This window comes from Alnus glutinosa, chromosome 9, assembly GCF_958979055.1.
Source record: "Alnus glutinosa chromosome 9, dhAlnGlut1.1, whole genome shotgun sequence".
NCBI classification, from domain to species: Eukaryota; Viridiplantae; Streptophyta; class Magnoliopsida; order Fagales; family Betulaceae; genus Alnus; species Alnus glutinosa.
Window position 1 is genome coordinate 27,039,973 of NC_084894.1, and position 12,091 is coordinate 27,052,063.

Sequence of the window (12,091 nt, forward strand, 5' to 3'; positions counted from 1 at the left end):
GGGGGGTGGCCGCGCTCTATCCCACGACCCCCTGGGGGTGGCTTTTGAGCCACCCTGCGTGGATTTTGGGGTGGCCCGAAAGCCACCCCTAGGCCTTACAGGTGGCTAGAAGGCCACCCCTGGGGCCGGGGGTGGCCGCGCACCACCCCTTAAGCCCTAGGGTGGCTTTCGAGCCACTCCAAATGAATTCAGGGGTGGCCAAAAAAGCCTTTGGGGTGGCTTTCGGGTCACCCCTGGGGTTGAGGGTGGTCGCATGGCTACCCCCAGTAGCCGGGGATGGTCACGCGGCTACCCTTAGTGGCTTGGGGGTGGCGCTCGACCACCCCCAAGGGCCGGGGTGGCCTGCAGGCCACCCCAGAGGTGGTACCGACCACCTTTGGGGGTGGCTCGCAGGCCACCCCCCTCCACCGGTAGCCACCCCAAAACACTATTTTCTCTCCTCTTTTTTTTTTTGTTTTTTTTTTAAATAAAAATAGTTTTTTTGTTCTTTTAGTTTTTAATTTTTAATTTTTTTTTGTTATTTTTTTATTATTAGTTTTATTATTTTTTAACATAGCAATCACAACTTTTCATACAATTCAATCACTTTCTACCATTATCAAAAACACTTTTTTTCAATATCAAAGATTCAACACCCAAATACGTATTCGAAAAGAATCTAAATTATATTAAACATCTAAACACATTTTATTGCCCTGAAATTCGCAATCAGATTCAAAATATTATTCATATTTGAAATATTCAATACCCAAAAGACCATAAACCATGTATAAAAAATTAAATAAAATTATTGAAGTTATAAAAATTAGCGTGAAATAATGATTGAAACCATTACTATTTAATATAAATAAATATGAATCAATTATTTATTTTTTATTTTTTGACATTTGACACTAGGGGTGTAAGATGAGCTCGGCCACTCGTCAGCTCGACTCGATTCGGTTTGGTTAAACTCGATTCGGTCTCGGTTTGAATAATAAATGAACCGTTCGTTAACACAATAATATATTCAAATATTAAACGAGACATACTCGTATAAATTCGGCTCGACTCGGATAAGCTTGTATAAACTCGTATAACTTCATTTTTACAATTTTTTTTAGTATTATTTTAATTTTGTAATAAGAACATCTTAAGTAAAAATGAATCATCTTCCTAATATGATAAATATAGCTTGAATTATTGTTGTGAGTTTAATTTTATAAATTTGTGTGTACATAAGTGTGTTTGTGAGTATGTGTGGTTATATGTGTTTGTGTGCACACATGTAATTTGTGTATGTACATAATAAATTTATATACATACATATAAACTCGAGATTATATTATTTAAGATTCAAGTTAATTTATTTAATGAACTCAAATGATAAAATTTTAACAAGACTTGATTAATTAATGATTAATATGGATTTATGAAAATATAAACAATCATGATATTTACTTTATATAAGAAATGAATAAGTTAATTAAGCAGCTCGTGATAAGATCGAGCTCGACTCGTATTCGAAATAAAATTAAACGAGCCAAGTTTGAACAGAATATTTCGTTCGATGATAAATTCGAGTTCGACTCGTGTTCGAAATAAAATTAAATGAGCCAAGCTTAAACATTCAATACTCGACTCGACTCGACTCGGCTCAACTACAGCCTTGTTTGACACTATTGCGTTGCTAGATTATTTTACAATCTAGGCCGTTAGATAAATCTAACGCCTAGAACATTCTTTCCACTTTTTTATTATTTGAAAAAAAAAAAAAAAAAAAAAAACCACTTTCGTCGTACCACAGCTAGTGGATGACAGTATTAAGGCCCAATGAAAAGAGCAACCTACTGTGGAGTCTGTTGTGAAAGAAGCACCGGAACAAGTAGCAGTTGCATCTCTCGAGAAAGGGCAAGAAGAGAAAGCAAATATATTTTGATGTTCCTGAACAAATACCTGAAACGTACTCCTGAGGAACTTGGTTGTATATATCATTTCTCTCAATATGTTTTTTTTTTTTTTTTTTTTTTTTTTTATTAAGAGCAACACGTTTTATCATTTTATTGTTGATGATGTGGCACACGTACTAATGAAATACATGAATTTTTTCAACAAAATTTGATTGTAAAAACTAAACTATTATTTTGGCTTACCCTGAAAATCTTTAATGACTGATTTTAGATTGCAGAAAACGATTTGTATTTAAAACTAACTACAAGAACTAATTTTGGATAAATACTTTTTAGAATTCGAGCTATGTATCTCTCATAATACTTAAACATTCATAATTGATCTTACTCAAAAGTATGGAATGTATATGTTGCAATTTATTTGATTTTTTAGAAATACGACTACGGTTGTTTATAAGAAATATTGCAATATCACATTTTATAACCATTTGATTTAGTTCTTGACTTGAAATTACTACATGATTTTTTTCATTGTTGATAATAAATAATTTATTCACTGATCTTACGTTCTGTTACGCAAATGATTTTTAACAATATTCATTGTTGAAAATGCTCTTTTAACAATTGCGATAGTAGAATTAATGATAATGCCACCAATGAATAAACAATTATAAAAAAAAAAAAAAAAAAAAAAAAAAAAAAAGCAATCTAAATATAAAAGAACAATAAATTAAAAAGAACAATTCAAATATTAGAACTTAAATATTAATAATTTGAAAGTTTATTACATACCCGAAACTGAAATGTTAGATTTTGTTTAAAAATTAATTTGAACAATTGAATTTTGAACAAAAAAAAAAAAATCATAAAAAAACAAAAAATAACATTTGCTTCAAGTTTAATCCAACACAAAAAAAATAACCGTGCATATAGCTGCACACCTCCGAATAACAATAGGTTTTTTTTTGTTCCAAGCCATTTGATCCCTTTTTTTTTTCTTAAAAAAAAAAAAAAATAAATAGAAAGAAAAAATCTAAACTGTCCAAATTTTTTTTACCTCTTCTATGTTCTAAAGCCACACACTGCGCACAAGTCCCACGGACTCACACAGCCACACGGATCTGATTAATGCTCATTATTAAAAAATAAAAAGAAAAAACAGTGAGACTTTTACTGTGCTGAGGAAGTGTTTATTTTTTCACTTTTTACTGTCACAGTAGCTGTAGTCTATCACTTGTAGAGTTGTAGACTTTTTGACTTTTTACTTGTATTGTTTTACTAGATGTGACGAGGCTATCAGACTGCTGACATGCATGCAAGTAATAACAATATATATATATAATTTTAAAAAAATACATGGCCAGCAGAGTGACTACTTTAGCTGAAATGGTTAAATTTAACTATTTTTGCTCTTTTCTCCTCTCTAGCAGAATAGTCAAATTAAACTTTTTCATCTAATATTGACCAGAGTTACCTATTAACTGTTCACACAAGTCAAAAATTTTTATTAATATTTTCTCTCTCCCCCCCTCCCTTTTCGTCCCGCTGTCCCTCTCTGTCATTCCCATCTCCCGGCGATCGGAGATCCAGATGTTAGACTTCTTGCCGAGGTAGGAGCTTTTTGCGGAAGCGGCGCAAAACGGTGGCGTCGAGGACGTCGATGTTGTAACACCCCATATTTTAAGATATTAAATAAAATATCTTAAAATATGATTTATGGCCTATTAATAAGGTAAAAGAATAAATATGAATATCTATGAAGTTAAATATTCATTTATTAAGAAGTGTTTATAGTTTTAGTTTAATAAAAACTCAAACAGACCTTAAACTTTGGAATAACGGAAACAGGGTCAAACGAACTCCGTTTTGGTCGATTCAAAATCCAGAACGCTCGTCTCGGAGTCCTCTATCTACATATAAAATTTCATAAAAATCAGAGTTTTCTAAATTTGCCGAAAGTGACCGAGACTCTACTGCCCCTGGACTGGGCAGCATGCATGTGTAGATTCTGCCACGTCATCGCCACGTCACCCTATTGATTTTGTGATATTTTGTAACCAATTAGTCCTATTTATAACTTAGTTTCATTTCTTAGTAAACTCATGTGCCAAATCTAGTTAGAATAAAAATATTTGTTATAATTGGATTTGATTTTATTTGATTTGTGATGATTGAGATTTTAAGATATTTTGTGGGGTGTCAAATTTAGTTAGAATAGAATTTATTAGATTAGATATTATTTGATTTTATTTGATTTAAGTATTGATGAAACCCATGTGCCAAAATTCACATGAAATGCAAATGCATGTAGATATTTATCTTAGTAATAATGACACCCATGCGCCTTGGAGGATAAGGCTAACTCCCATCCATTAGATCAAAAAGTGTCTACTTGATCCTAGCCATTCATTCCCTTATAAATAGAACTAAAGAAGGATTCAAAAACCCATCAAGCTTCACACACACACACTCATGGCAAAGAGAGAGAAAAGTGTGCTTTTGTGTGCTTTTGTGTAGTCCAAGGCTTGGAGTGTGTTCTAGGAAGTCTTTTGGTAAGCTTTCAATCATCAATTTCATTGATTTTATGCTTTAAGTTTTGATTTCATTAGTTTAGGCTTGATTATGTTCATTATGTGTTTATGTTCAAAGTTGATCACTTATTTACCAAATATGCCATTATGATGCCCAAATTCAATTGGGTATTCCTTAAATGTGCCGTTATGCTGTCAAAAGTTTTGAAAGATATTTTTAAGCATTAGTTATAAAAGCGTCGTTGTTCTGCCAAATTTTATAAAGGGAATTATTCATAATTATGCCGTTATGCCGCCCAATATTCTAAAAGTATTTTTAGACATTACTAATACTAATGTTGTTACTCAGCTCAATTGGAATTGGTTATGTTATATAAATATATAGCTTTTATGATTAAAAGTGTTGGTAAGACGATTCTTATGTTCATAAATATTTTAAAAATGCAAAAGGGTATTTTGGTCATTATTTATAAATGTTGTTATAATGCCCATATGGAATATGTGGCATTATAATTAAACCATTTTTATATGTTGTTATTATGTTTAAATGATTTTAGCAATTATGTTATGGTTTAAAAGGTTAAAAATAGAAATAGTGTTAATATGAGTTTATAAGTGAATTGTACTAATTCACTATTATTGGTATTAAATTATACTGCAGCTAATATTTATGTGAACACTTTTCTGAAGCAAAGAAAGAACTGTAAGTATTTATTACTTACTGAGGGTGAAGCTGAATTTCCATAATGTTGTGGTTTCTGTTTTATTTAATTGTTTGCGCATGTGGATTTTACATATTTTGTTATTTTAATTAATGAATTAATTATAACAAAGTTGGGAGTAACGTCTGCCAACGGATCAGGGAGTGACGTCTGCCTGAGCCAAAAATATTAATAAACAACAAAGTAGGGAGTTACGTCTGCCTACGGAACAGGGAGTGACGTCTGCCTGTGCCAAAAAGATAATAAATTGTTAGAGGAGTAACGTCTCCTTAGAACTCGCTAAACGGGAGTTACGTCTCCTATAACTCGATAAGCGGGAGTTACGTCTCCTATAGCACGTTAGACAGGAATTACGTTTCCTAGACTTTATTAAATGGAATTACGTTTCCTTGAATCTATGCGTTAGAGTTACGTCTCTATAAGATCGAATGCAAGAAGCTCATGATTCATTTTATAATAAAACTGTGCATATAAAACTGTCATTACTTTATATTATTGCATTGTGTTGCATTTACTTAAATAAATCAGTAATCATATCAATATTGAAAACAGCGGACTCACTTTAGTATTTTGTGTTGTTGTTTTCCTCTCTGTATTGTGTGATAATACAGGATATGAAGAAGAAGAATATCAGGACTATCCAGACTCTTAGATGGTTCCTGATACTAGTTTTTGAGGCGAGACCTCCCTTTTTGGGAACTACCATGTTGTAGTTCAATAACTTAGTTTAAAGACAATATTTATAATTCTGTTGTTATGTAGTCATTAAACCTTAGATATTTTGGCTTGTATGACTATTTATGCCCTGTGAGGCATGACTACTACTACTTTGTATAATTATGCTGACTTACTTATTATATCTATCTTGAGGTATTTCAGTAGAAGCTCTAAAGTGTTACTTAATTCCTAAGTCTGTATTATATTTATATATATTCCGTTGCCAATATTTAACTCTGATAAGTTAGTAATGTCTTGTGGAAATTCGAAAATTTTCACTTACGCTTTTTGTAAAAGCGGGGCGTTACAGATGTTGTCAGGGGGAGGCGAGAGGCTAGAGGCGCATCTGAGCGTTGGCCAAGTGGAGCACCAGGTGCTCCCGCTGGTTCCGCATGTTGTCGTTTTGGAAGCCGAAGAAGAGGGCCAGCCAGTCCAGGAGGTCCATGTGGTGTGCCCATTACCCGTATGGCGGCTTTCTCAGGTCCCCCACCACTCGGAGGGCGCCCGTCACTGCGCGGACCTCAGGAAACCGCAGGGACGGGTGGTCCGCCAGCAGGTTGTGGATGGGTATGATGTTGTACGGCTCCGATTCTGCCGGTGCAGGCCGCAACTGGGCCGAAGAAGGCCGCTGCCGGTGGCTCATGGCATAGGGGAGATCTGAAAAACGATGGGGTTGGCCGGTTGTTGGGGATGGGGACGGAAGAGAGAGAAAGAAAATAAAACAATAAAAAAATATTGAAAAATAATATTTTAAGAAAATGAAGAGCAGAATAAAGTGTATTATTGGAGTATTTTTAACTGTTGGAGTAGCTAAAATAAATATTTGTAATTTTTGAATAGCTATTTTAACTTTACCTGCTGGAGATGGCCTTATACGTTTTTATTCTCCTCTGGTTTACATAGACTAATAATATTATTAAAAAAAATTAAAATTTCATTATATTCTATCTATTATTTTTCACATTATTAACATACGTAAACAAAGTTAAGATAAGAATAAAATGGACGTATATAGCCAAATGTTTCTCATAATTTTAAAGGGCCTTACACCCGGCAAACCAGTCATCCAAGTATCCAACTACGTACCAGGAACATGCAGAGAGGAAGAAGAGTAGGGATAGACTCCGGTAAGAAGATAAAGATTAAAAATAACTTTAATTTGAACAAACACGAAGGTCGTAAGCCAGTTCAGATGAAATGCATAAAAAAGTACCTTCATGTTATCTTCAATCCATTAGCTTAATGTTACTTCTTTTTTTAAATCAATTTTTGTCTAGAATTTAAAAGAAAAGAAAAAGAAAAAAAGAAGAAGAGGAAGAAATGCTTAAAAATTAAGTGCCTTCTCTGCCATCGTGAACGTGGAAAGTTGATTTCTTGGTCAGTCTCTCGCATGGGTCTCTGAAAACGAACGAAGGCTCATCATGTTTTCTTTTTGACTAACGCTCCCTTGGGTGAGCCAAGAGCTGGGTCTTTGGTGATAGTGATTGCGTGGAAGCTTATTAGTATGTCCTCTAGTCTTATTTTTGCTACTCAAAACACTTTTTTTTTTTTTTTAATCATTATATTTTTAATACAAATTCTAATAAATTATTTATTTCATCATATATTTTCTTTAAATATTATTTTTCAATATGTTAAAGGAAGAAAAAAACCAATAAAAAGTAAATTATTGCTATCAATATTATATTCACTTAATGTGCTACAATGAACTTTCGTCTTTTGTGTATAAAAGTTCATTGTAACAAAAATCTTACTTTGAAGCATCTGTTAAAGATGCTCTAAGACAGACTGTTGGCGTGCAAGAACCACTCGCAAGCTTTATATATATATTGTAAGTCCTTTCCTTCCTTCCTTTTGGACATGGAATAATGAGATCCGATGTGTTTGAATTTATTTATATTTTAATTTTAGTCATAATTTTTTACATTGTAATGACTATTTTGGAGTGTTTGTTACTATTGGTATCACCTAATTAAGCTTTGTTTTATTAATATAATATCTATGTAAAAAAATAAATAAATAAAGCCCTCTCCCTCCCCTCGATCACTTCCATAATTTCATACATAATTCCTTAATTTGACCGAAATAGATAGTTCGACGGCAAATTCTTTTTTTTTTTTTTTTTGAACGAAGTAATTCTTCTCATTAGGAAAGATGACTATTACAGTCTAGAGACTAAAAAGTCTCTGATACAAACAGAAGAAATAAACAAAGGCATATTATCAATCCAGACATTACAAAGACCATGTGAAGAAGCCCTTCTAGCAAGATAGTGGGCCACTTCATTAGCATCTCTAGGACAGTGACTCCACTTACAAACTGAAAACTCACCAACTTTCTGTCTAATGGCTTCCAAAAAATGACCAATTTTATTGAGGGGATAATCAGAATCACAAACACCTTTAATAATTTGCAAAGAGTCACCCTCACTCACAATATTCACATAACCCAACTCACAACAGAACTCCAAGGCAAATAGGGCAGCCATGGCTTCAGCACAAACCGGTTCTGCAACAGCCCTAGAAATGCCACATTTAGCTGCAACTACAAAACCTTCAGCATTTCTAATCACACAACCCATACCAATCAAAGCAGATTTTACATTCAAAGAAGCATCCCAATTAATTTTCACAAAACCAGCCACAGGAGGTTTCCAGAACTTGCAAGAATTAGAACTATCAACTCTGGAAACCAACGACAACGTCTTCCTCAGATTACATTTCTGGAAGTCTTCAAAGAGATGAGAAGCTTCAAGGCATACCTTCAGAGGAGGAGAAAACTGTTCTTCAAAAATTAGCTTGTTTCTTCGAAGCCAAATCCTATGTAAAATAACCACAGAAAGACTCATCATGTCGGCATTTAAATTAGATAATAAATAGGAAACAAGATCAACCATGTCCGAAAAAAGAGAGGGGGATTTCTGACAGAAAACAGGTCCACAGCCCCATACATCTTGAGCACCCGGACAATACCACAGAGCATGAACAACAGATTCCCCCTCTAATTGACAGCAAGGACAAATATCATTTTCAACCACACCCTTCCTATACAAATTCTACTTAGTAGGCAAAGCATTCTGACAAGCTCTCCAAAATTTTTTTTTTGAAACATTAGGAACATTAATAGTCCAAATTTTCTTCCAGAAATCACTACTACCCACATTGTATGAGCATTCCCCATTCTTCTGTTTCAACAAAACTAAAGCCAAATGATAGGCACTTTTAACCGAAAAAGTCCCATTTTTAGAACCATTCCAAATTATCTTATCCGGGGGCAATAAGGGACACAAAGGAATGTTTTTAATAATTTTAGCTACATGATCAGGAAAACAAATATCAATCAGGCCATCATTCCAACCCCTGATGGAAACGTCTATAAGATCTGAGACTTTGGCATCCCTAGGTAGAATCAACTCAGATTGGAAGTTTAAAACTCCAAAATTAAGCAGCCAATTGTCTCCCCAAATATTTATAGATTTGCCATCACCCACCCTCCAAGTAATACCGGAGGAGAGAAGGTCCTTTGCAGCCAAAAAACTTCACCAGATGAAGGAGGGTCTCTTCCCCAACTCGGAAGCTAAAAAAGAGGAATTTGGGAAGTATTTAGCCTTGAGAATCCGAGAACTCAGAGAGTGGGGAAACTGAACCAATCTCCAACATTGTTTAGCAAGAAGGGCTTTGTTAAACATTAACAAGTCCCTGAATCCCAAAACCCCAGCAGATTTGGCTTTACCCATTCTGGACCAACTTATCCAATGAATCTTGGAGTCATTAGACAAATGTCCCCATCAAAAAACTTGCATGAGTTGATTTAACTCTTTACACAAGCTGACTGGGAGAAGAAAAACACTTATGAAATAGGTGGGAATCGCTTGCACTACAACTTTAATAAGGACTTCTTTGCCTGCCAAAGATAACAATCTAGACTTCCAATTTTTTAACTTCCGAATGACCTTATCTTTGATACATTTAAAAGCAACAGTCCTCTTTTTCCCCACCAAAGTTGGAAGCCCTAAGTAAGAGTCATATCTATTAGCTTCCACTAGGCCAGAGAGGTTAATAATCTGCTTTCTTATATCAGTACAAGTGTTACGACTAAAGAAAACAGCAGTCTTCTTAATATTAATCCTCTGCCCCGAACCCCTCTCATAAACATCAATAATATTCAAAATCCTTCTCCATTCCACCATATTAGCTTTACAGAAAACTAGACTATCATCAGCAAAGAATAGATGGGAGATTGAAGGACCCTTCTTAGACGTTGGGACTCCAGAAATAAATCCCTTCAGCTGAGCCTTACACAAAAGGGAGCTAAAGTTTCAGCACAAAGAATAAATAGATAAGGAGAGATTGGATCTCCTTGTCTTAAGCCCCTTGATGGAAGAACTTTACCCACCACATTTCCATTCACAGCAACCGAATAGGACACTGATCTTACACAGACCATAACCAATTTGATCCACAGAGGGTCAAAACCCAATTTAGACATGACAGCCTCCAAGAACCCCCATTCAACCCTATCATATGCCTTACTCATATCCAACTTAATACCCATATAACCAGTTTTACCCCACATTCTAGTCTGCATAGTATGCATAGTCTCATAGGCAGCAATAATGTTATCAGTAATAAGTCTACCAGAAATAAAAGCACTTTGAGATTCTGAGACAATGCAGGGCAAAATCACCTTAAGCCTATTTGCAAGAACTTTAGATAAAAGCTTATAGATCACATTGCAAAGGCTTATGGGTCTATAGTCTACAACCGACAAAGAGTTCTTAGATTTAGGAATAAGAGCAATAACAGTAGCATTTATAGAGGCATCCAAATTACAAGTTTCAAAGAAATACTTGAAAGCATCACATACCTCTTGATGCAAAATCTCCCAATTATGCTGATAAAAACAGGTAGGGAATCCATCCGGAGCAGGAGCCTTGAAAGGATCCATCTGGTTGACAGCAAGATGAATTTCATCCACAGAAACAGGGGCCACCAATTGGTAATTCATTTCGGCAGTAACTTTAGGGGAGATAGAATCTAAACAAGCCTCCATCTCCAGATTACATTCAGCCTTATACAACCAATGAAAATAACCTATAAAAGCCCTCTCTATCCCCTTCTGTGAAGACCATTTATTCCCTTTCAGGTCTTTAATTTCCCTGATAGCATTTCTACTCTTCCTTTGGGATGCACAAGCATGAAAATACTTGGTGTTTCTGTCACCAAATTGCAACCAATTTTCTCTCGCTCTCTGCCTCCACTTTAGATCTTCTATCTCCAGTAGATGATCAAGACTATCCTTCAACTCCTTCTCCTTAACACTGTCCTTCGGATCCCCTTCCATTTGCACCTTTTGAAGATCTTCCTCCACCTTTTTTATATCTAACCCCTCCTTATTAGCAGAACTCCTAGCCCAATTTTTCAACAGACCTCGACAACTATCCAACTTGGCTTTGAGAGTAAGCCATTTATCAGCTGAAGGACCTTTGATTCTCCAATCTTTCCTTACTAGATTTTTATGCTCCACATCCTTCATCCAGCCAGCCTAAAAAAGAAATCTCCTATTTTTTGTCCATGCCTTACAACTAGCCGGATCAAAAGATATTAATAGTGGACTATGATCCGAACAGAATCTAGGCAAGATATTCACTTTTACTACATTGAAAACCCCACTCCACTCCGTATTAGCAACAGCTCTGTCCAGCCTCTCAAAAGTGCGGTCCCTTCCATGCCTACCATTGGACCAAGTGAATTTTTGACCTTTAAAGCCAAGGTCCCACAGGTTGCAGTCTCTCAGAGTAGACTGGAATGACAACATTTGCAGCTGAGACCTTTTAGAACAACTAGACTTCTCTGATAACGTAACAATTTCATTAAAGTCTCCACAGACTAACCAAGGAAAGGGATTCAAACCAGCCAAAAATTTCAACAACGACCAAGATTCCCTTCTTTTCATTGGATCAGGATGCCCATAAAACCCAGTAAACTTCCATTTAACACCAATATCAGAGGCATGGATAACAGCATTCACATGTCTTTGACTATAGTTTTGAATCTCTAGATCCACATCAGAGCTCCAAAATAAAAGAAGGCCACCACTCCGTCTCAGACTATCAACACAAAAAACATTCTGAAAACCAAATCTCACTCTCAACATATCAACCTTTCTCTGGACTACCATGGTTTCCATCAAAAAAACAATCACGGGTCTCTTTAGCTTTACCAAACGGCAA

General features: G+C 35.2%; 1 long non-coding RNA gene across 1 annotated transcript; it reads left to right on the plus strand.

Annotated features, from left to right (window-relative positions):
* Positions 1-4,346: 4,346 nt before the first annotated feature.
* LOC133877232 (uncharacterized) lies at positions 4,347-6,026 on the plus strand. The gene is made up of 3 exons (XR_009901702.1): positions 4,347-4,441; positions 5,082-5,123; positions 5,754-6,026. It is a non-coding gene; the product is annotated as an uncharacterized LOC133877232 (long non-coding RNA).
* Positions 6,027-12,091: the final 6,065 nt, after the last annotated feature.